General features: G+C 43.5%; 1 pseudogene; it reads right to left on the bottom strand.

Moving 5' to 3' along the window:
* Positions 1-5,381: 5,381 nt before the first annotated feature.
* Positions 5,382-6,535, bottom strand: LOC147733452 (uncharacterized; annotated as a pseudogene).
* Positions 6,536-24,273: the final 17,738 nt, after the last annotated feature.

Raw genomic sequence — 24,273 nt, 5'->3', positions numbered from 1 at the left:
TTTTTTCGTACGCGTTATTATCATAGCCGCACCATGATCAAAGCAATTCTTCCCATTAGCCCATCATATATTTAAGAATCACTTTAACCTGATTCTTATGATTAGACTAATAAATCCCCGGCCGGGGCATCACAATGTCGTAGTCTTTCATTACTTGTTATTATCACGTGACTATTCACGTGACCGCAACTTTTTCAAATAAGAAAAGCGCGGCCGGATTCCCCTGTAGCCGTCGCTACGTGAGACGAACAATGGCAACAACGCGATACCGATTCACTTACCAGGTTAGTTTATCGTGTCATACACGCGTCTTTTGACCCGTGTACAAACCTCCGTTTTACGTTCCGCTTAAGCCTTGCAATACGGCCAGACTGACAGTATCCTTCCCATTTCCTTTCAGATTTGATATTTACTTGAAGAAAGGCATGTAAGTAACTTGTCCCCCTCACCTCTGTTTGTACACCACACCCACATGTTTACAGTTTGTATCACCATATGTTTATGCACTGATGTGACTTCATGCAATTTCATTGGTTTCAATATTAGAAGTAACGTTACTTCATTTCCGTTCTTAGAGTGTCTATTTCCCTGATGAAGGACATGATTCCATAATGCCCGAAATGCATTGGATAGGACAAGACATAATGACATTGCCTGCAATATAAGTGTTTGAAAAAAAGTACAAATATCATGGAAAGTTAACCAAAACGCTAAAACTAATAAATTTTCTGCCAAACATCAAACATAACGGAATGGAAATCTTTTCTTCCTAGAAAGATAATGGCAAGTGTGCCCAACAAGGGATGACTCTAGAGACTCTCTAGTTTCACATCTTTGCACTAATTTACCCGACGCCATTGGACCCTTGGCGCCACCTTTTGGAGCACCTACAAAAAACTAACTAACAACTTAAAAATTCAAAAAATCTTTGACTATAAACAATCAGCTGTGCATCTATCCATTTCAAAATTGTATGAAGCACAGAAGTTACCACATCAGACAGGTTTTTGTTGTAATCCAGTATGATGTCATCATTAATTGTCAATAACTTAACAAGAGGTACATAGGCCTGCCTCATCACCCTACCCATCAACATTTTATGTGGACTTAGTCCAGTTTTCCTGTCAGGAATGCTTCTCACTGTCATCAGGACAAGCAGCAAGGCATCTGGCCACTTAAGCCCTGTTGCCAAACACATTTTTGTAATTCTGTTCTTAACGGTTCCATTCACCTGCTCCACTATCCCTGAAGCCTCAGGTCTGTAAGCACAATGCAGCTTCTGGCGAATGTCCAGAGCTTCACAGATCATTTGCATTAACTCGTTTTGAAAATGAGGTCCGCGGTCTGATTCAATCGATACTGGGAAACCAAAACGTGGTATTATTTCTCGTAAAAGCAGTTTGGCCACAATTATCCCATCATTCCTCCTCATGGGGAATGCTTCCACCCATCGGGAGAATAAACAGATTATTACAAGCATATACCTAAGCCTATTGCATGGGGGCAACTCCACAAAATCCATCTGAACCCTTGTAAATGGACCACCCTCCCGTCCTATGGTTCCCAAACTTACAACAGTTCTCCTGTTTGGATTGAATTGCTGACATACCAAACACATTTGGCACAGACTTTCAGCAATCATCCTGAACTTGGGGTTGTACCAAGTTTGTCTAAAAAGACGAATCATGGCATCTCTTCCAATGTGGGCCTGACCATGATACATTCGCGTCATGTCTGAGATCATGCTATCGGGCATTACTGGTCTTTCATCTTTGTAAACCCAAATTTCATCTTCCCCTCTCTGTCTGCATCCTGCTTTTAGCCAAATATCTTTTTCCTCTGCTTCTGCCTCTTCCTCTTCCTGTATCTGTGTCACTTCCAGTCATGTCTCAACTACAGTGGTTAGCATTTAAGGACTTGGAACATGTTCTTTTAGCTTTTCTCGATTTATTGAAATTTGATTTTTCGCACAATGCTTTGCAATTGCATCCACAGAATTGTTTCCACGAGTTGTGTAATCCTCACTCTTTTTATGTGCTGAACATTTTACTACAGCTATTTTCTTAGGCAGATGAATTACATCTATTAGTGTTTTCACAAATTCAGCATTCCGGATAGGTGTTCCTGCAGAAGTCAAATAACCTCTTTGGGACCAAAGCTGTCCATAATCATGAACAACTCCGTAGCCATATTGACTGTCAGTCACTATGGTTACCTTCACCTCCTTTCCCAATTTGCATGCTCCTATCAAAGCAATCAACTCGGCTACTTGAGCCGAATGAATTCCTTTCGAACAAGATGCCTCCCACACTTCTGCCACTGTACAAACGGCATATGCAGCACTTAAAATACCACTCTCCGTTCTCAGGCATGATCCATCCACAAACATCACAAAATCTGATTCAGGTAAAGGTTCATCTCTGATATCTGGTCTGGGTTTTGTGCAGTAATCAAGAACATCCAAACATTTGCGATCAAGCTCATCTTTCACTTCTGCTTCAATAGTGTCAGGTAGCAATGTGGAAGGATTAACTTTAAAACATCTGGTGATTGTCACATTTTCAGCTCCCAAAATATTTTTCTCATATCGGGTCATTCTGCTATTGGTCATATACTGTGTTCTGGCTCTAGTGAGGAGAATCTCCACAGAATGAGGTACATACACCCTCACAGGAAATCCCATCACTATTCCTTCACTTTGCTCCAAGCTTACACTAGTAGCTGCTACTGCTTTCAGACTTTCTGGCAAAGCTTTTGCAACAGGGTCCAAAACAGCTGAGAAATACGCAATTGGTATTCTCATTTTTCCATGTCTCTGAATCAACACTGACAATGCAAATCCTTCTCGCTCACTGCAGTACAGTTCAAACTCTTTTTCCTTATAAGGCATTCCTAAACCAGGTGCTTCACACAGTTTCATTTTCAGCTGTTCAAAAGCTTCCATTTCTGTTTTGGTCACAACTATGGGGTCTCTGATATCTGCTCTTGTCAGTCTCTGTAATGGTTTTGCAATCAATAAAAATCCACTAATCCACTGTCTACAATAACCTACCATTCCCAAGACCATTCTTAACTGTCTTTGAGTTTTAGGTGGCTGCATTCCTTGTATCATTTTGATTCTTTCTACGGTGACTTGTCTGATTCCTTTAGCAATCTTGTGACCTAAATATTGTGCTTCATTCTGACAAAACTGCCATTTTGATAGAGACACTTTATGCCCCTCCTCTGCCAAATGATTCAGCAATGCTATGGTGTCAGTTAAACATGCATCCTTTGTTTTTGATGTAATCAAAAGATCATCAATGTATTGTACCAACACAGACTCTCCAGGCATGTTCCAACTTTCTAATGATTTCTTTAGCAGCTGATTAAAAATCGATGGACTCTCAGTGTACCCTTGTGGAATTCTACATCATGCTAGGATACGGTTCTGGAATCTGAACGCAAAAATTGGTTGACTTTCTGGATGCAATGGAACAGTAAAGAACACATTTATTTATTTTATTTTATTTATTTGAACTTATAATGCGCAACAGCTACCCGCAGTGGGTTTCCCGGCGCAAAGCACAGGTCAATCATAGTATACCATTCTGCATCATGGGTAATTTGGTAAAGAATTACTGCTAGATTCGGAACAATCAGACAACATGGGACAACAATTTTATTAACTTTTCTAAGGTCCTGTACAATTCTAAATGTTCCATTGGGCTTTTTCAATCCCATGATTGGTGAATTACAAGGATGCTTTCTATCTCTCTCAGTATTCCCTGCTCAATCATTTTGTCAATCACTGGAGTTATTCCATCAATAACTTCTGCAGTCATCTTATACTGAGAAATATTTGGGTAGCTTGCACCTTCCTTTATTGTGACTCTTACAGGATCAACACCTTTCATCAATCCTATATCCTTTCCAGTGAAATCCCATACTTCTTCTTTTTCCCCAAAATTTGTAAAGCTCGCATGGGGGGCAGATCTTTCAGGCTCCTCGCAGCCAAGAACTGGAACCTGCTTCCAACAGAACTTCGCCTCAAACCTTCTGAGGCCAAGTTCCGAAGAGCCCTAAAAACCTACCTTTTCCGCCTAGCACTGCTGTAACCTCTTGATCTGAATACTCCATACTTCGCTCTCAGCGCGAGGACACGCCGGGGCGCGTAACCATGCGCTTTATAAAACTCTATAATAATAATAATAATAATACTACCTCTTTCAGTGCAACAGGAATCTTTTCTCGGTCAAAAACAGGAAATAGCTTGCTCTGTTCTGTCCACAACATAAGCATTGTCATTTTATACAAGCTATCCTCATCTGGGGTCTGCAACTCTATGCCATCCGGTGAACAATATATGGCACAGTTCATCTTGCACAAAATATCCCTTCCTAACAGATTAACAGGACTACTATCGCACACCACAAATCGATGCATATCTTTGAAAGTTCCAATTTCTATTTCAACTGGTTCTGTCAGAGGAGTTTTTATCTGTCTATTAGCTACACCTACAACGTAGATGCTCTCTCCAGAGGGTGGAAGATTTTGAACTTCCACTGATCTAACAGTAGAACGGGTAGCACCAGTATCCACTAGGAAAGTTATTTCCACATCATTCACCTTTCAGTTCACAAATGGACCAGACTGATCTACCTTAAGAGTGGCTCCAAGCACACACTCCTCTTTCTCTCTCAGGCACCGTCATAAACTTTCATCCGACTCACTGCCACCCTCTTCTTGTAATCAATACTGAGGACACACATTCACTCTTTACGGTCTTTTTACCTGCTCACCTCCCCTGAATCCTGTCTCTGCACTGTATCTCTGCTAGTTTACACTGTTTGGCAGTGGCGGTTGTGGCACCTGACTTTGCTGATTTGCTATCTGTTGTTGTTACTGTTGTTGATTTACCTCAAACTGCACCTGCGAATTCAATGAAGTATTTTCCGCATTAACTCTCAGCGGACATTCACACTCTTTCTTCCAATGCCCTAACTTGCCGCAGTTAAAATAAGGGAACTTCTTCCTCAATTCATCAATATTTCCTACTAGCTTAGTTTTACCCATAAAATTTCCTGATTCCCTGCATTCTTACTCTCCATTTGTGCCACTTTTTGTTCCGCTACCTTTACTTGTGCCCACATAGCTTTCTCTTTCAGCTTTTTCTGCTTTGCATCAATTTCTTCACTACAATATTTCGCCTGTCTTAATACTTTGTCTACTGAGCTCGACTGCCATCCTATCATGCTGTGTCTAATCATGTCTGAAATTTCTGGTCTCAAACCATAAACAAATCTGTATATGAAGTGGCTCATATCCTTCTCATTTAGTTCCTCATAACCACTATACTGTTTAAAAACTAACAGCAATCTTTCATAAAATGAATGTACAGATTATTTTGCCTCTTGTGTGGTCCTGTCTATTTTTACCCAATCGGTTTCTTTTGGAGGTATTATATTTTTCAGCCATACTATCATTTGTTCATACTTTCGCTTTACATCTGGTGATGGAGCTTCTGTTACTTTGTCTCTAGGAAATTCTTCTCTTGGCCAATCTACAGCTATTTTACATTCTGTCCATAAATCTGCTGGCACCACTATGTCAAACAATCCATCCAAATCGATCCATAAAACTTTTGACACTTTTACAAATCTGTCTACCTGTCGATACCATTCTACTGGTTTCTCTCTCAACCTAGGGAAATCATTTGTAAATGACAATATGTCTTGTCTACTCCAAGGAACATGTACATATCCTCCTCCAGGTATCTCTCTCATGGGGAACTCAGTTATCACTGCCTCTTTTTCCCTGATCGGAAAAGCTAATGTGGATTTATCATTATTTTCTTCTTTCTTCTTTGCCCACTTAATCCTCCATTTGCTCACATCTCCCCATTTTCGCAACAGCACAATCAATTCTTTTATTTGTGCTAGCTTCCCAGCAGTATTCATGTTCTCAATGTCCTTATCTGCAAAATCCACTCTATATGATATCTACAATGATTTAAATTTAGAAAATTCCACTCCCAATTCACTTGCTAATACTTCCAACTGATCATACACTGTTTTGGCCTTCCATGTTACGCTTTTACACATAAACATAAGTTCATCATCCTGGTACGTTTTTAGTCTATCTGTTCCAATCATTCCAATAATTAATTCTTCCATATCTACTTTTAGTTTTGCCACATCCAGCACTTTTGATTACTGGTCTTTTAGTTTTAAAGTTTAATCCAGTCACTCAATTCTTTTTCTGATGGTCCTACAGGTGTTTGCATTAAATCTATTTTATCTACACTTTTCTCTGGCGTTGCAGAATCAGATTCTGCCCCAATCGGATATCTGTATGATGGACTCTGTTCAAAAGTCAATTTAGGCGGATTCACATTAATATTTCGCCTTATCTCAGATAAATCTGGATACATTTTTTCTTTTACTTTCTGTAAACTCTGTTGTAACGGAATTGTCAAGCTTGGCTCTTTTATCCTTTGATTTTCGAACACTGGAATTACAGGCCCTATCGTTAAAGGGACAGTTACCGCTTCCATGTTTTTAGTAAGGTTCTGAATCAGTTCATGTGCAAAACGTTCATAGTCAGAAATATTTGGTTGCACATCACTTCGGGTTTCATTACTTCGCACAGTTTTATGCAAATCATTCATTTGTACAGGAGTACCTGTAATTCTAGCTTCCTCAATTGGAGTACTTGGAATATATCTGGTTTCTACTCTATCTTGCACATCTTTTAAACTTGAATATTGTCTCGGGATTTCACTATTTCTTTAATCTGCTATTGGAGCATTCGGAGTAGTCCGTAAAGAACCTGGTTGATATGGGGGTGGTCTCCTATTTAATATTTCTTCTAATACAGCATCCTCTGGTTCACTTTCACCATAACTTTGGTTCGCTGTTTCTACATTCTTTTTCTTCTCTGTACATTTCCGACCCTCATATTCATTCATTAATCTAACTGATACATGCCATCACACATATTACCATTTCTCCATCTACGCATTCTACTCTCGTGTGTTTCTCCCCATAAACCTCGACCTCTACCTCTTGGTCTGATATGCCTACTTAACCTCTCGCTTTCCAACTCATGCATCTCATCTTCCCACTCAACCAATGCTTCAAATTGAGTCGGTCTAGGTCTTGGCTCAAGCTTCATAATTTTGTCTCTCAAATTTCTTAAAATTGCCAAATCAAAAGATCCACCTTCAGGAAAAGCTAACACACCATCATCCTTGGTATACCTTGCCCAATTCTCTAACCAGACGCTTGTATGGTAACCATATTTTGACAACATGTAAGAAGTGGACGTTTTTGGTGGAGGAAGTATTTTTCCCTCTCTAGTCACAATTTCCTTATCTTTTGCAAATACATTCTTTAATTTGTTAAACCATGAAGGTTTCTTCTTTTCTTCTTCGTAATAGTAAGACATTTTCCCAGTAATTCTCTGTCTTTCAAAAGATCGTGTACTTCCTTGTTTGCTGTTTTGCAACACCAACCTATAACAGCGCGGTTTACACTAGCGTACCAATTAGAACAAGATACGTCTTCTTAGTGCTTAACCAATCACTTTGCTGCTTTTTTCGTGATGAACCTATCAGCTCCTACTCTGTCTTGGTCACGAGGACCAATCCCAGCGCGACACTTTTGACGTCACCAGCGCTCCGACTGACCCCTCCTTTACAGGGTTTTTTCAAAAAGGCGTATTTACAAGATATTTTACAAAATCAGTTATTAACTTACAGGAAACAATACCATTTGCCTGTTTCGCTAGTAAAGTGATAGAATTTTCTCAATCACTCAAGTATTCTGTATGTGGAGTAGACGACGCTTATCTCCACAGAATTTTAGACTTGTTGATAAAGTAGCACTACCCTCTACCTTACCCTTCTATCAGGCAATAACAAACTCTTTTCTCCAGGAAAGCACATACAGAGATCTTTTTCACCTCCTTAGAGACAATCCCGGAGTTTCACCAGAACGCATATTGCAATTTCATTTACACATGTTCACACAGAAATCCCTACTCATATACGCATGAACTCTGTATCTCCAGTAGGCAGCGCTTACCTCTAGCCCACCACAGAATTCCTCTTTCATTAATAAAGTAGACGCAACTCCTTTACCCTTCTATCAAGCTCGGGTTAAGTCCTACTACTCTCCCAACAATAAGTTTTAGTCAGGATACGCAATGATCCCTATACTTGAAGGCTAAGATTTCATAGACTGTCCTCACTATACATTTATCCTTTCACATCTAATGTCCCTAAACAGTGATATACGATGATACCACCACAGTATACGACGATACTACTTCTTTGAAACAGACCAATGCACTGTGCGACTTTACTTGCCACACTTCCTCTGCCTGCAGACAAAGGCACTAGCTTCACACAACACTTGGAAGCTTTTTCTGAACTACATATAACGCAATACGAACTCAACAGATGTTAGTTCATAATTCTATACATTTTAAACTCTATATAGTGCTTTATACATAATCCTAGCTAATTTCCTTAGCAACCACTACTCTGCTACCAAGTAATAACTGCTGCAGCGGGACTCCAAAGATAATTTCTAAATCAACATCGCCATTTCCCTGAAACCTCCGAACACGCATTCATTCACCAGTGGGGCCCATAACACTGCACACTTTCTCTGCTCATTTAACTTGACTTTAGGGATTGGTGAAACTTTAAAAGAGTCATGCTATAACATTGACAGAGTGTCTAAACCTATTTGACTATTTATTATTTACACCTATAATTTCAAATGATTTACCATGGTTTTCATCAAACACCAATTTTATTCAGACACACCACCATAGTGGCAATGGATCTGCTAGAAAGAAAATTAGGCGTAGGAAAAACTACAAGACCAGCTTTTAGTCTTCCATTTTCCTAATTTTTATTTAAAGCAAACTTTAGTATGTCTGACATTTAGGCATTATTTAATTCTTTATTCAGTAAAAATCTTAAACTTTATTTCAAAACAATCATTTTTTATTTAAAAGCTCAGAAAATAGGCAATTATTTCAGAATTAAGTAAAGTTTAGCAAAGAACAGATAGTTCCAAACTCATCCTCTCCTAACATCCCTAACTAAACCCTCATCTTATCCTTTAGTCCTGCAAAGAAAACAAGCAATAAATCAAAGAGTTCTTACATCCAGGAATCAATCTGAAATCCGACAGCACTTCGAGATGAAATCGACAGGAGCGACGCTTCTAAGCAAAATCAGGGGTTTTTATATACTAATTTTCCTAACTAAATCTATCTAACAACACCAACTCGGGTTCTGATTGGACAAATTTGAGGTAGATGAGCATTTCCTCATCATTACAGCATCATATTCATGGTGAATCAGCAGTTTCCTAAAGCAGCATTGTTTAGGACAGTCTTTGGCCTAGTTACTTCCTTGATTTGTAACTTAAGGTTTCGTTCCCACGTTCAGAACATTCGAATGTTCATATTTTGGCAACCATCCTGTCTATCAGGGCAAGGTAGCCTTGAACCTCCCATCCGAGCACAGGCAGTTCGCTCTCACTTGCAGGTTTTTGGCGCTCAAGCGCAGTCCAGCACTTGCTTACAGTTTACCCGAGCAGCCATGTTTTCATAGGCCTCAGAGGCCACTTTTGGAACTATCATAGAAACAAACACAAAGTCATGTTAAATATGGAACTAAAGCCCTTCTGTTTACCTCCCACCATACTAATGTTTCCCCATTAGTTATTACCTAGCAGGTAAGCCACATAAATGTGTTTGATACTTACATATCCGGCGACTTTCTGACACAAAAACGTATACAATAAGTACATTTAAGCTGCGTTTATTTATATTTAAACTATGCATTAGTTCACATCACAGTAACAATACATATTAATTAATCATATTTCTTCATGTAAGCAGAATTAGTATTCCCAGAGTGTATATATGTATGCAGCTTATTCTAAGGTTGATTAATTTACCACAACACACTATTAATAAATATTAACGTTATGGAACATTGATTTCACAAGGGGTACACAAAATTTAGTTTTTGCCACCTTGCTCCATCACAGCTCAAGCAGCCTGAATTACCCACAAGGTTGCTGGAGCCAGAGGCGCCACGAGGAGCAGGAGCCGGTGCTCAGAATGACGGTATGACGGCATGCATGCTGGCGCTTGCGCAACTGATCACAACAATGTGGTAAAATCTCACACTCATAACCGCGTAGGCCGCTATATTCCCTTGGGATATTACACAGCCTTGCCAGTTTGGCAGGAGCATGCACAAAGAGCCACAGCAACGCAGTGATGTCACAAGTATGACCATGTTGGCTTTCAGTTTTCACTTAAATCCCATTTAGTGCTCAGCATTACAATTTAGGAATACTGGTCATAGAGAGATCGCGCATGGGGAATAATTAAGTGGAGGCTCTACCACAACTCCTGTTTCTGTCAGCAGACCGGAGGCACTGCCTGTGTCATTGTGAGGATTAGTGCTTACTGTGGCTGCAACCATCGTGAGATTTTATCAGTTCCAAGATTATATTTAATACATTGTTATTGACTACTTCTCCAATATGTCGGTTAGCAAAAGGTCACAACCCCTAGTCTTTTTGTCAGAGAAGGGGGAACCCCTGTTGCCATGGAAATGGTGGAGGAAACGCTTTGATTCCTATTTAGTGGTTCTTGGAGGGGAGACATTCTCAGCCTATATGAAACAAGAGATACTGCTGTGTAATCTTCGGATTTAGGGGTGCAAAATATATGAGAGCATTGATGAGATAACAATTAGCAACAGAGACGGAGAGCCTTCAGAAGTCTTTAAAATGTCTATGAAAATGTCAGAGCAGTACTTTGGCCCACAAATTAATGTAGTTTTAGAACAACATAAGTTTTACACCAGGGCCTAAGAACCTAATGAGAAAGTAGGCAATTACATTGCGTCGTTGAAAACATTGGCTCGCACCTGTGAGTTTGGTGAACTGACTGCCTCAGTAGTGAGGGACCAGTTGGTGAGGTGTACTAATAGCATCAGGTCACAAGAAAAGTTACTGTTCGGGAATCTGACACTCAAGGGAGCCATTGTTAAAGGAGTGGTGAACACGTTGGGTTGAGTAAAAGAAATGAGGAACAATGCTGTGGCACTGAACAAAATTTCCATACCAGGTAGTAGTATTCATAAGATTGCCGACGTGGAAGCATTTAGGGTGGTGGGGGAAACATTTTGAAGGTATCTCCCAGAGCTAGGTTGAAAAATTCTCCAGAATCTACACAAACTTAAATGTTACAGATGTGGTAGTTTTACGCATTTATCCAATAGTCTTAATTGTGCCGGTAAAGGGTCAGTATGCCAGAAGTATGGCCTTAAGGGGCATTATGCGCAAGTGCGCTAGTCCACTGAAAAAATAAAAACAGTGGAAAATGGATCTGAAAATCTACTGTCTGTGGTCCTGAGTGTGAGTGATGACAGAGGTGAGGTGGATGCAGGTGTAGTGGTTATGCCTGAGTGTGAAATTGAGTTTGGTTGAAAACCATTTGTGGTGCTGGTGGACACAGGTTCTCCTTTCACCATGATGGGAAACAAACTGTGGGGTTATAACTTCGCTAATGAAAATGTGCACTTGTTTCGCCCTGATATCAATCCGGTTCGTTATGGTGAGTCATATATATTGATGTTTTGGGATATGTTGTTAGGAAGATTGTATTTAAAGACAGAGAGACTATAGGAAAAGTTTATGTTGCGAAGAGAGGTGACAACCTTTTAGGGTGGAGTCACCAACGAAATTCAGGAATTATTTTGAATCACAAAGCCCGCACCCCTTGGGATCAAGTCTTGCTGATAGACAATTATGGCAGTGGTGGCCCGTTATGGGAGTTCCGTGGGGCGGAAAGGTGGGGCGGAGGAGGGGTAGGGAGGGGGTTAGTAAACACCGGAATATGGATGATCGGAGGTAAGTAAACAATTCAATAAATAAAACGAATTTCGTAGCGCACACTGCAACGCAAAATGCGATACAATGCGTGCACCGAAATTCGTTCACTTCCGGGTCACTCAGGTCGTTTTAACCTCACACGCTCGGTCACAGGCATTCACGCCAAACCGGAGTCCTAGTGTTAAATTTCACGCAGAACTTAGTACGGGTGAGTGCTGGTACTATTATGATACACCCTTATAGTGCACATATTTGGAAGCAACCGTAATGTAATGCTGCATTTTATCTTTTAGTAACACTGCCGTGTAACTTCTGATGATTGGTTGATGTACTACGCTCATATCGCCCTGTAAGTCGCATCTCAGTTTATTCACTCCTTGCGCCGGCATACACTGGGTATTGTTAATGTTTGACATGATAGCATGGGGACGTGGTTCTGTTTTTTCAGTTTTTCATCATTTGGTAAGCGTTGTTTAAATTCCGTCACCAGCTCACCGCACAACCGTGTTGATTCAATAATAATTGTGTAAACAATTGGTAGGATGGTTATTGTAAAGAACCTTTCTCACAAACTCCTGTTTATTGTTGGTATTCTCTTTTTTTCATCCGTTTTTCACTTTTCACATTTGCATTCACCGTTGTCACTCGTCGCAACAACTGGCACGTTAACACGTCTTTTCACTGGCTGTTACTCTCACATACTAACAGATCACAGAACATTTTTTCCGTGTACTGACACCCAGTTTTTTCAATATTGCAGACAGAAATCCCCTGAAGAAGGGTGGTTGCCCGAAATGCATTGGGCAAATGGGCACATGTATTTACTTGTATTATGGAAAATGGAAACTGTCGTTATGATGGAATAACACAGAACATTTGAACAACAATAAGAAACATTGAATAAACTCTAAAGGATCTACTTACTTGGATTAATTGATTGATATTGCTTCTTTGAGTGCTGGTTGGGGACGCCCCTCATTCGTGAGGTCAGCGCATTCTTGAATTTTCTTGTTTAACCATTCTTATGCCTTTGCCTGCCTGTGGAATCAATGCCTGGTTTAGACTGACAGGGACCTGTTTGTGCATTTATTCTAGACAGTCACACTGTCAGGGGGTTCCTACCTGCTACGACTCTGCTACTGATGTTTGTCCCTCTTCGTTTCCGCCTCGGCGGACACAGGATGTTCGTGCACCTTCCACAGCCGCCTGAGCTTACCCGGAGGCGGGGCCTTCGGCGGTGACGTCGTACCCTGATGTCCAATCATCTTCCACGTCGGCGCTGATAATGCGAGGTTTCGAACAGGAGGGCGCGAACGCCGGAGCAGCACAGAAAGCATCGGACGTCTTCGCCGCTGGACGGAAGGAACCCGGAACCAAATTGCCCGAAGAGACGGAAGCAGGAGACGGGGAGAGACCGACAGCAGGAAAGCCAGGAGGCCAACGGAACTACGCTTCGCCCAGCCACACTTCACCTGGAGAAGTGTGGCACCGCAAGGTACGAGCTCGTATACGGGGACTCTTTCACACGGAGGGAGGAACAGCTTAAGGGGCGGGTGAGAGTGACTAAGGGACGGGAGTGTGTACAGTGCCGCCTTGGTATAGAAACACGACAGACGGTGATGGTCCCTGGTGTCCCCTCACACCCTTACCCTACCCTTTCCACATATCGGATAAACAAAGCAGTCCAGTAATGTGGCGTTTTCTCTCTTTCTTTTCCTTTCCGCGCCATGCCACCTGGGAGTAAGAAGACGCCTTTTCAGACGTACCATCCGGGACCCCTGGCTTGACGGAGGAATCTACTTTATGTTTAACCTACAGTTTTTTTGTAAACGGGTGGACTTTGAATAAACCCTTCAGTGCCACTATACTTTCCTCTCTGGTTTCTTGCTATCCTAGCAGTAGCAAACCTCACAAGTGGTGCCGTGACTCGGATCTCCCTTTGAACCGTCCTCTGATACAAGATGGAAGCTTTAATTCAACAAATGAAAGAAGCTCAGACTAAACTCGAGTGGGCCATAGGTCAGACTGCTACTCAGGCTGACACGGACCGTACCACCTTTTCCAACGCCATGCAGGCTCAAGTTGATAATCTCGTGAAGTTGGCTGAGGGACAGAATCAACTTTTGGCGGTGTTGGGACAAGGCAGAACACACGCCCCTGGTCCCGTTGTTCCGTTACAAAAATTCACTCCAGGTGATGATCCTTTGGCTTTCTTCCTTAATTTTGAAAGAGCTGCCAGAGCCAGTGCTTGGCCGGGGGATAGGTGGCCATTCTATCTTGCACCGTTACTGACCGGTGACGCCCAGTCCGCTTACCAAACAGTTAACAGAGACGGCACGGCAGGGTATGCTGTCGTAAAGAAATATATTTTGGATCGGCTGGGTGTTGATGAAGAAACTCACAGACTCAAATTCCGACAGGAACGAGGTACCCCCGGAGACCTTCCTAAAACTCTGTTTTACAAACTAAAAGCAGCTGCAGACCTTTGGTTGAAACCGCATGAAGGTAATATAGACGATGTGATGAATAAAATCTACCTCGAACAATTTTTAGAGGCCCTTCCTTATGGTACACAACGCTGGTTGAAACAACACGCAGGACTGACTCTCGAGCATGCCATTGAAATGGCCACCTCTTATGCCCGTGCTCAGGGTCGACCCCCGGTAAAAGAACCGGAAAAACCTCCGAAACCCGTACCAGTGAGAGTCGAGAAAAAGTTTGTAAAACCTCTGTTTGAACCTCAACGACCACGCTTTCCCAAGCCGGAAGTACAACCTACTCAGTGACCTCAATGCTACGATTGCGGAGAGTGGGGACACATAGCGAGGTTTTGTAGAAAGAAATCGAAAGAAAGGGAGGAAGAGCCCATGGATGTCAGTTATGCACCATATTCTCTTCTCTTTGCAGAAGAAACCGGACCGGTGTTTTACGTAAGTGTCACCATACATGGGAAAGTAGTAAGGGCCCTACTAGACTCTGGGTGTAAACACTCGGTGGTACGTCAAGAATTAGTTCCTCATTCATGTTTAATGGCAGGGAAAACTGTACATATACGTTGTGTTCATGGGGACGTTAAGGAATATCCCCTAGCCACTGTTAGTTTGTGTACTGCGGCAGGAACTGTAACCGAGGTAGTGGTGGGAGTAATGCCTTCTTTGCCGGAACCTGTGATTATAGGCACTGACAACCCGGGGTTTTCTGTCTTGTTGAAGGATGCCTTGCAAACCGATCCCCGGAATGCACTCCTAGTTCCCGAGCCCTGGGCTAGAGACACACATTTTAGAACGGCGCAATTGAATGACGCTACGCTTTCTAATGCTTGGCAAATCGCCCGTTCCGGTCAAGACCCTTCACAGAGAACCTTTCCCACCTTTATTGAGAAAAGCGGGTTGTTGTATAGGTTAGCCAAACCCGATGACACTCCCCAACTCTTAGTTCCTGTTGACTTCAGAGACCAAATACTGTTTTTTGCACATGCACATTTATTGGCAGGCCACTCAGGGGCAGAAAAGACAGGACAGGCTATTTTAAAACACTTCTTTTGGCCGGGAGTATATGCACAGATACAACGTTATTGTCAGGAGTGTCAAATATGTCAGCGCAGGAATCCTTATGTTCCCCCACCCATCATCGGAAAACCATTCGATAGGGTAGGGATGGACCTTATTGGGCCCTTACCGAAATCAACCAGGGGACATTTGTATGCCCTAGTCTTGGTTGACTATGCCACTCGGTATCCTGAGGCTTTCCCTCTCAGAGCAGCCACTTCTACAGCCATCGCTCAGAAGTTGGTAGAAGTCTTTTCCAGAATGGGTTTTCCTCGGGAAATCATTACTGACCAGGGAACCCCCTTTGTATCACGACTCATGGCCCAAGTTTGTAAGCAACTAGGAGTCAAGCATATCAAAACCTCCGTATACCATCCCCAGACAGATGGCCTAGTCGAGCGATATAACGGTAGTCTAAAACTTACACTAAAGAAACTTCTGTCCGGGGATGGTAAGAATTGGGACCAGTTGTTACCTTTAGCCCTTTTTGTCCTTCGAAGCCAAAAACAAGCTAGTCTGGGTACATCCCCGTTTGAGTTACTGTTTGGTCGTGCTCCCCGAACATTACTGGAGATTACGAAGGATAGTTGGGAAAAGGAGGGAGTTCAAGAAGCCGAGGCTCTCTTGGACTATACACGACAACTACAGTCGAGACTCCACAAACTCAGAACGCTGGCCCATGACCATCTAGCGGTAGCCCAAAAGAAACAAAAGACCTTTTACGATAGGGGAAAGAAGTGGAGGGAATTGGATGTAGGTGACTGGGCTTTAGTATTGTTGCCATCTTCCACTCACAAACTCAAGAAAGAGTGGCAAGGTCCTTTTGAGATTCTCCGGAAAATAGGGAAGACCACCTATGTGTTGCGTCTCAAAGGGAATAAGAACCCAGATGTACCACATCAACCTCCTAAAAAAATGGTTGGGAAAACCTCCCCAGTCGGTACAAACTGTTGAAACCATCCCTCATACAGTGCACAACACCCCTGTCAACCCCGAAATAACGGAGACTCAAAGAGAAGAGATTCTGGCCCTACTTCTCCGTTATAAGGATGTCTTTTCTGACCAACCCGGGAAGACCAACATAGCAGTTCACACGATTCCCACTCCCCAGGGGACTGTAGTGAAACAAAAACCCTACAGAATTCCGGAGGCCCGTAGACAGGCCTTTCAGGATGAAGTCACCCAGATGTTACGTTCTGGAGTCATTGTACCCTCGAAAAGCAACTGGTGCTCTCCAGTGGTTCTAGTTCCAAAACCGGATGGAAGTATCCGTTTTTGCATTGACTTTCGAGCTGTAAATAGGGTTTCAAAGCAGGACGCTTATCCACTCCCCCGCGTGGATGAACTGCTGGAGCGTCTTGGTGAGGCCCAATATATTACGACTATTGATCTCACCAAGGGCTACTGGCAGATTCCCCTACACCCTGCAGATCAGGAGAAAACGGCCTTCTCCACCCCCTCAGGTCATTTTCACTTCACTGTTCTTCCTTTTGGCCTCCATGGAGCCCCGGCCACATTCCAAAGAGCAATGGACACTGTACTATCCTCACACCAGCAGTATTCTTCCGCTTATTTGGATGACATTGTGGTCTTTAGTAAAACGTGGGAAGAACATAAGGAACATCTTGAGAATATACTCTCTAGTCTACGCGATACAGGGTTCCACATCAATGCCAAAAAAACCTGAGTCGCCTTCAAAAAGGTTAAGTACTTGGGGTACGTGCTCGGAAATGGACTAATTGAACCTCAGACTGAGAAAGTTAAGGCTATTCAGGACCTTTCCTATCCCAAAACCAAGAGGGAGTTGAGGGCTTTCTTGGGTTTAGTAGGATACTACAGGCGCTTCATTCCACAGTTCGCTGAATTGGCCGGACCTCTCACGGACTTATTGAGGAAGACGCAGTCGTCCCCAAGGCTACCAGCCCCTGGTCCTAAAGAGTCGACCGCCTTTCAGGCCTTACAAACTGTCCTTACGACTTCACCTGTACTGATTTCGCCTGACTATAGGAAGCCTTTCATTCTTCAAACGGATGCCACTGGGGTGGGTATAGGGGCTGTCCTTTCACAGGAGGATTCTGATGGACTCGAGAGGCCGGTTCTTTTCATCAGCCGTAAACTCTTCCCCAGGGAGCAGGCTTACTCCACCATTGAAAAAGAGTGTTTGGCTGTCCGCTGGAGTGTGGAAAAGCTTCGGTACTATCTGGAGGGTCGTCCTTTTGTCTTGTATACGGACCATGCTCCTTTGACTTGGCTGCAACGTAACCGTGGCCACAATGACCGCATCCTTCGGTGGTTTCTTGCTCTCCAACCCTTTCAGATTGAGGTCCGTCATCGCAAGGGTCGTGATCAGGGCAACGCTGACTTCTTGTCCCGGTTTCCTCTTTCCCCCGATCGGGGAAATCCTGGGGGGAGGATGTGTCAGGGGGTTCCTACCTGCCACGACTCTGCTACTGATGTTTGTCCCTCTTCGTTTCCGCTTCGGCGGACACAGGATGTTCGTGCACCTTCCACAGCCGCCTGGGCTTACCCGGAGGCGGGGCCTTCGGCGGTGACGTCGTACCCTGATGTCCAATCATCTTCCACGTCGGCGCTGATAACGCGAGGTTTCGAACAGGATGGCGCGAACGCCGGAGCAGGACAGGAAGCATCGGACGTCTTCGCCGCTGGACGGAAGGAACCCGGAACCGAATTGCCCGAAAAGACGGAAGCAGGAGACGGGGAGAGACCGACAGCAGGAAAGCCAGGAGGCCAACGGAACTACGCTTCGCCCAGCCACACTTCACCTGGAGAAGTGTGGCACCGCAAGGTACGAGCTCGTATACGGGGACTCTTTCACACGGAGGGAGGAACAGCTTAAGGGGTGGGTGAGAGTGACTAAGGGACGGGAGTGTGTACAGTGCCGCCTTGGTATAGAAACACGACAGACGGTGATGGTCCCTGGTGTCCCCTCACACCCTTACCCTACCCTTTCCACATATCGGATAAACAAAGCAGTCCAGTAATGTGGCGTTTTCTCTCTTTCTTTTCCTTTCCGCGCCATGCCACCTGGGAGTAAGAAGACGCCTTTTCAGACGTACCATCCGGGACCCCTGGCTTGACGGAGGAATCTACTTTATGTTTAACCTACAGTTTTTTTGTAAACGGGTGGACTTTGAATAAACCCTTCAGTGCCACTATACTTTCCTCTCTGGTTTCTTGCTATCCTAGCAGTAGCAAACCTCACACACACAAAGGGAGTTGAGGTGTGCCCTGCATAGGCTGATGGCCCATCACCAGTCTGATGGGCCTTCCTGAGCTACAGTGGTGGGAGAAGCTGTCACCTGCACCTGAATAGGGCTGTGCTTGTCCTCTCTGAATGCTGTCTCCACCACCTGGAGTGTGCCTTGAGCCAAGGTCAGGCAAGGTGAGAACATGTAAACTACTAAGACTTCAAAGACCAATGTCATAGTTCTCCTCCTCCACCCAGGCGCCTGTGTGACAGTGCAGTCATACCCATGCGGCCCGCGACATCCTCACTTCCGGTTCTTCCTACCGGTTAGCGGTCCAGCATTCCTTGCTGGAACCGCCATGACGTCACTAGCGCTTCTGGGGGAATCCGCATTTCAGCTGAGGTCTCCCCCGGTTTCGGCGCTTCGTATTGACGCCTATCCCGACGTTGGATGCCTGCCTTTGCTCCAGGGACGCTGTCCCAGGTAATTGCCTGCATCACAGCGCTAGAGCGCCTGTGTTGTTGCTGGTATCTCTTTTTGGTCTGCTGTAGCGCTAGTACTTGTTGCCATGCCCTAAGCGCTGGGGCGCTTATTATTTTCCCTGCCCTTAACCTTGCCTCCTTGCGCAGGAGCGCTTAGTGATGTTTTCTTTCCTTTTCATGGACTGACAGCGCTGGAGCGCTTTTTGTTTTGGTGTTCATTATATCATAGCACAGGAGCGCTTGTTGGATTATTGTACTTAGCACAGGAGCGCTGATTTATGGCAATTTATGGTGGCAGACCTATGATGTCCACGCATGAGGTAGCCGCTGCTTCCGCATGAGTGTATGAGAGTGATTGGTAGCAGGGTTGTTTGTGCTGAGTGTAACAGGTGTTCCCTTGTCTCCCTGTCCAGCTGGTGTCCACGTTTCATCCTAACAGAGGGAAGTCCTCTACTATCTTCCCGACATCATCCTGCCATTATACCTACCATTCCCACTCCCATCTTCATCCTAGTTTGTTGTCCAATTCAGAGTGGGGTAAGGTGGGATTGGGGGCGATAGCTCAGGTCGTCTCTGTGACATTTCTCCACAAGCAACAGGTAACTTGTGGGGCACCCGGCAGCCAAAAGGGGTATAAGTATTGGGACTAAAACCCCAGACTGTTGGAACACTTCTGGACTGAGAGGGCCCTGCCAAGAAGAAGAGCTAAAGAGCCGTCAGGAGAGTACAGCCACTTTGCTGTGTGTTGCTTTGCTGGGTTGGCCTACAGTTGCTGCTTAATTCTGTGGGCAGAGGACAGGATTGGACTTTTTACTTTGCTGTATCCTGCTTAAGAAGATTCTCCAAGGGCTTGAAGTAGAGCGAGCCTCCTGTTAAGAAGTCTCAGGGACACAAAACCTTCTCCTACAGTGCCTCAACTCCATTGCTGGGAGTCCTGAATCTGCCAAGTGGCGCCTATGCCAGTTCAGGGCCACTGGAGGTGGTTGCTAAGCTTTAACTGCAAGAAAAGCATTCCCGAGTCTGTCCCCGACGCTGCTGCCTGCACCGATGCCATGGACACCGCTCACTGAATGACTGCAGCACCTACCTCGAGGACACCGTAGTCCTGATCTCACTGACAACGTTGTATGTCACTAAACTCAAGATCACTGCTTACACCATGGCCATATGCACCACCTTGTCACACCGACTTTGACAGAACTTCAACGTTGGCCTCACCGCTGCCACCTAAGCACCGTCACTGACGCGCCTATCTACACTGCATTTGTGGTCACCACTTCGCCGCACCGCCCTCGATGACACAGCAGCCTCAGGCTGCCACCAACAGTGTCATTGACTCCGACGCCAGCACTCTGCCCTGACTCCACGCCACTACCTGCACCGAAGCCACGGACACCACATTGTGAAGTGCACGAAGCACTGTCAGCGACAACACCGCAGCCCTTTGATCTGCAACGGGTGTGACTCCGAGGACTCACCAACTTCTGCACCAATCTGCAGCACCGACGCCTGCATTTACAGCGACACCGCAACGTCTGCCTGCAGCACTTCACCACAAGATCCTCAAGGACTTTTTAATTTCGAAGATACTGTTTGTGAGTCTTCCTCAACGCTGTAGCCGGCCCTCGACTCCATCGAGGATGGATTGAACTGTTGAATTTGTTGGTCACAACGCCGTAAGCCCAGGTTGTGCTATCAGCTTCAAGTCACTGTATTTTTGCTTTATTCTTTAAAAATTCATATCTTTGCTTGTGTATGTTGGATTTTTGTCATTTTGGTCTTGTTTTGTTTTAGATAAATATTGGCTATTGTCTAAACTGGTGTGGTGTCCATTTTATAGTGCTTTCACTGTGTTACTGTGTGTATGTTGTACAAATTATTTACACATTACATCGGAGATAAGGCTGACTGCTCCTGTAAAGCCACCAAGGGGTTATATTGAGTGCATAATCCCCTTATTTTGACTAGAAGAAAGGGTCCCTACTTAGATAAGCCACTGCCAACTGAGAACCCCATTTCTAACGGTGAGAAAGTGCTGACATGGTGGGATTATATGATGTGATATAATTCTCAACTGCGATTTGTAACTAGAATGATACATTTGCTCATTAGAGGCCAATATTGCATTTCTCGTTGCTTTCTATGGTGACATTCACTATAAAAGACACTCAAATCGGGGGGTGAGCCAGAGTTTTTTCTGAGCCTTTGTGGATGCTGCCCAACTCTTTTTCATTTTGCTGAACACTCTGGTCTTAGTCTATTTCTAGACTCTGCTCATTTTTGCATCTATTTTAATTTGCCAAATGCCTTCATGATAGATTAATTCTATGCCTCATGACTGATTTGTTGAACTAACTGGGCCTTAATTTGTCTTATCTTTTAATAAGCTTTCATGGCTTTCTGCAAATTACTGTTGTCAAACTACCTTTTTGAGTCCGTTTTTTCTTCTTTATTTGTTGACTATTAGTTTGAAATACTTATCCTTATGGACACATTGCCTCATTTACTTATGTGGACAACACCATCCCCAATCTTGCACTGGGAGCTATTATCATGTAGATTGTCTAAGAAGTAGCGCACCCACAGTTTTGGTGGCCAGTACAGGAAAGATTAAAGATAAGATAAAAGATCTTTCACAACATAATTTTTGTCCTGATCTGCAACCTGTCCATATTTTATGGTCTGGCCAAAATGAATTATTTGCATTGTTACAGAACTGCTCCGTAGCAAAGGAACTAACATTAGTATTACTAAAGCAGAAGGTATGTGTAGGGCACAATGTATTGTGAGTGATTGAGAGGGATTTTGGCACGTTGTGCATTGTGGTATTTGAAGATGAAGGTGTGCATTTGTGTTGGGTAATTATACTGTGTGTACTCTTCTGCTTTGAGGTTCATGAGGTGGTTTAATTACTATGATTTTGTTATATTTGTGAGTCAGTAATTTAAGGTCTGATATTGGGATTGTTTCAGCAAAAAGTGATTGATTTTGTGTCTGTGTCAAAGAAATATTGGATTTTTATGTTTAATTTCATTAAGGTAATCATATTCGTTATAATCCAAGGTCGCAAGATATTTTGCTGAATGTATCTGCAAAGTGGTGGTGTGTTTTGTGATGTGCCACCAAAAATAGGGATTTTGTTAATAAATAAGAATCTCTTTTGTTGAATACATTTAACTAACATAGGTGTTTGTTGATTCTGTTGTGACCAGAAGTAAACACACTTATGCATGGTGGATTATCACTAGCTGTGAAGCTCCCTTAGTGACTGAGATCGGTCTTTTCCTTCCATCTCTTACTTAGGTTGAGCAGGCCAGGTTTTATTTTGTTTGTGTGAATATGAGGGAAGGCATTGTGTTGATTTCTATTCCCAAAGACATTGTGCTATAGTTGGCTAGCTAAAACTGAGAGTCGTACAGGGATTGATGAGAAGTCATCATGAGTCACACTGCCATTGGTCAGTTGCTGTTGTAGACAACCCTCTCATTGGTTGACCACTGCAATTAGCTCATTGTCGTTTGTTTGTTTTTGTGTGTTTTGCAATGATTTCAATTTGGGAGAAAAGGGTGCTGGATTAACAAGCATTTGCAATGCAATAGGTCTCGCATTAGGAAAGTTTGAGCTATTGGTATTGTAAATGACACATTTTTTATTTATGTTTTGTTTTTGAAAATAGCGAAATTAATAGCTTTGTCATTTACAATGCCAATAGTTATAACTTTCGCAAATGTGACACCTATAGCATTTGTAATGCAATCTGTGTTGTATTTACGCAACTTACATGTATTGATATTACAAATAACAATGGCTTTTAATTTGTTTTAATAATTAATACTTAAATAAAAGTTATTGTAATTTATAATGGCAATAGCTTAAACTTTTGTAAGGAGGGGTGTGCACTTACACCAGATCGCATTCAAGCAATCTTAGACACACCATTGCCTTGTACTGAGAAAGATGTCCGTGCATTCATTGGTCTTACTTCTTTTTGTAGGCAATGGATATTAGGTTTTTCACACATTGTTACAACCTTGTTGCCGCTTTTGCCAAAGACACGCCAATGCCCCTTCCATGGATGACTGAATGCCAGAATGCTTTTCATCAGTTACGTCAAGCTCTTTGCTCTGCACCAGTGTTAGGCACTCCAGATTATACGAAGGCTTTTACACTTTATGTACACGAGAAAGATGGGTGTGCATTGTCAGTATTAGTACAGACACACGATGACAAGCAGCGTCGCTGTGCATATTTTTCAGCTGTTCTTGATCCTGTTGCTCGTGCATTGCCCGGGTGCTTCCGTTCAGTTGCAGCAGCAGCTGTGTCCATACCTCAGAGTGAAGGGATAGTTTTGTCACATAAATTGTTGGTACTAGTACCCCATGCGGTCGATGCCCTTTTGAACCAGACTAAGACGCAACACTTGACTAGTGCTCGTTTGACAGGATACGAATTGACACTGTTGGCCCCTCACATTACCCTGAAGAGATGTGCGACTTTGAACCCAGCTACTTTGTTACCATATCCAGCGACTCAGACTCAGTCACAAGAGTCTCATGATTGTATATTCCTTACTGAGGAACAGACAAAGGGTTGCATCGATTTGCAAAATACGCCCCTTTCAGATGTAGATGGGGAACTATGGGTTAATGGGTCTTGTTTGAAGTTACCAGATGGCACGACCTCAGCTACATATGCAATTACGACACTTCAGACAGTAGTAGAGACAGCTCGTATGCCACAGAAGTCAGCTCAAGCAGCTGAGCTAATAGCTTTGACAGGAGCGTGTGAACTTAGCACTGACTTGTGTGTGAACATCTATACAGATAGCCGCTATGCTTTTGGAGGGGCCCATGATTTTGGCCTATTTTGGAAGGAAAGAGGCTTTCTCACATCCCACGGGGTGCAGATAATGCATGGAGAACTAGTGCATAATCTTTTGACTGCACTGACATATCCGAAGAAAATAGCTATTGTTAAGTGTAGCACACAAGAAAGTGACTGATAAGACAGGACACAGCAATGCCTTTGCAGATCGCATAGCCCGTGAGATTGCGATGCAGCGAAGCACTACATCGATGTATGTAGTGAAGTTACAAGCTGAACGTTGGCATGATGCTAG

This window comes from Lissotriton vulgaris, chromosome 2_1 (assembly GCF_964263255.1).
Source record: "Lissotriton vulgaris chromosome 2_1, aLisVul1.2, whole genome shotgun sequence".
NCBI lineage: Eukaryota > Metazoa > Chordata > Amphibia > Caudata > Salamandridae > Lissotriton > Lissotriton vulgaris.
Note: the sequence above shows the minus strand (reverse complement) of the source record. Positions and strands in the feature narration are given on the sequence as shown.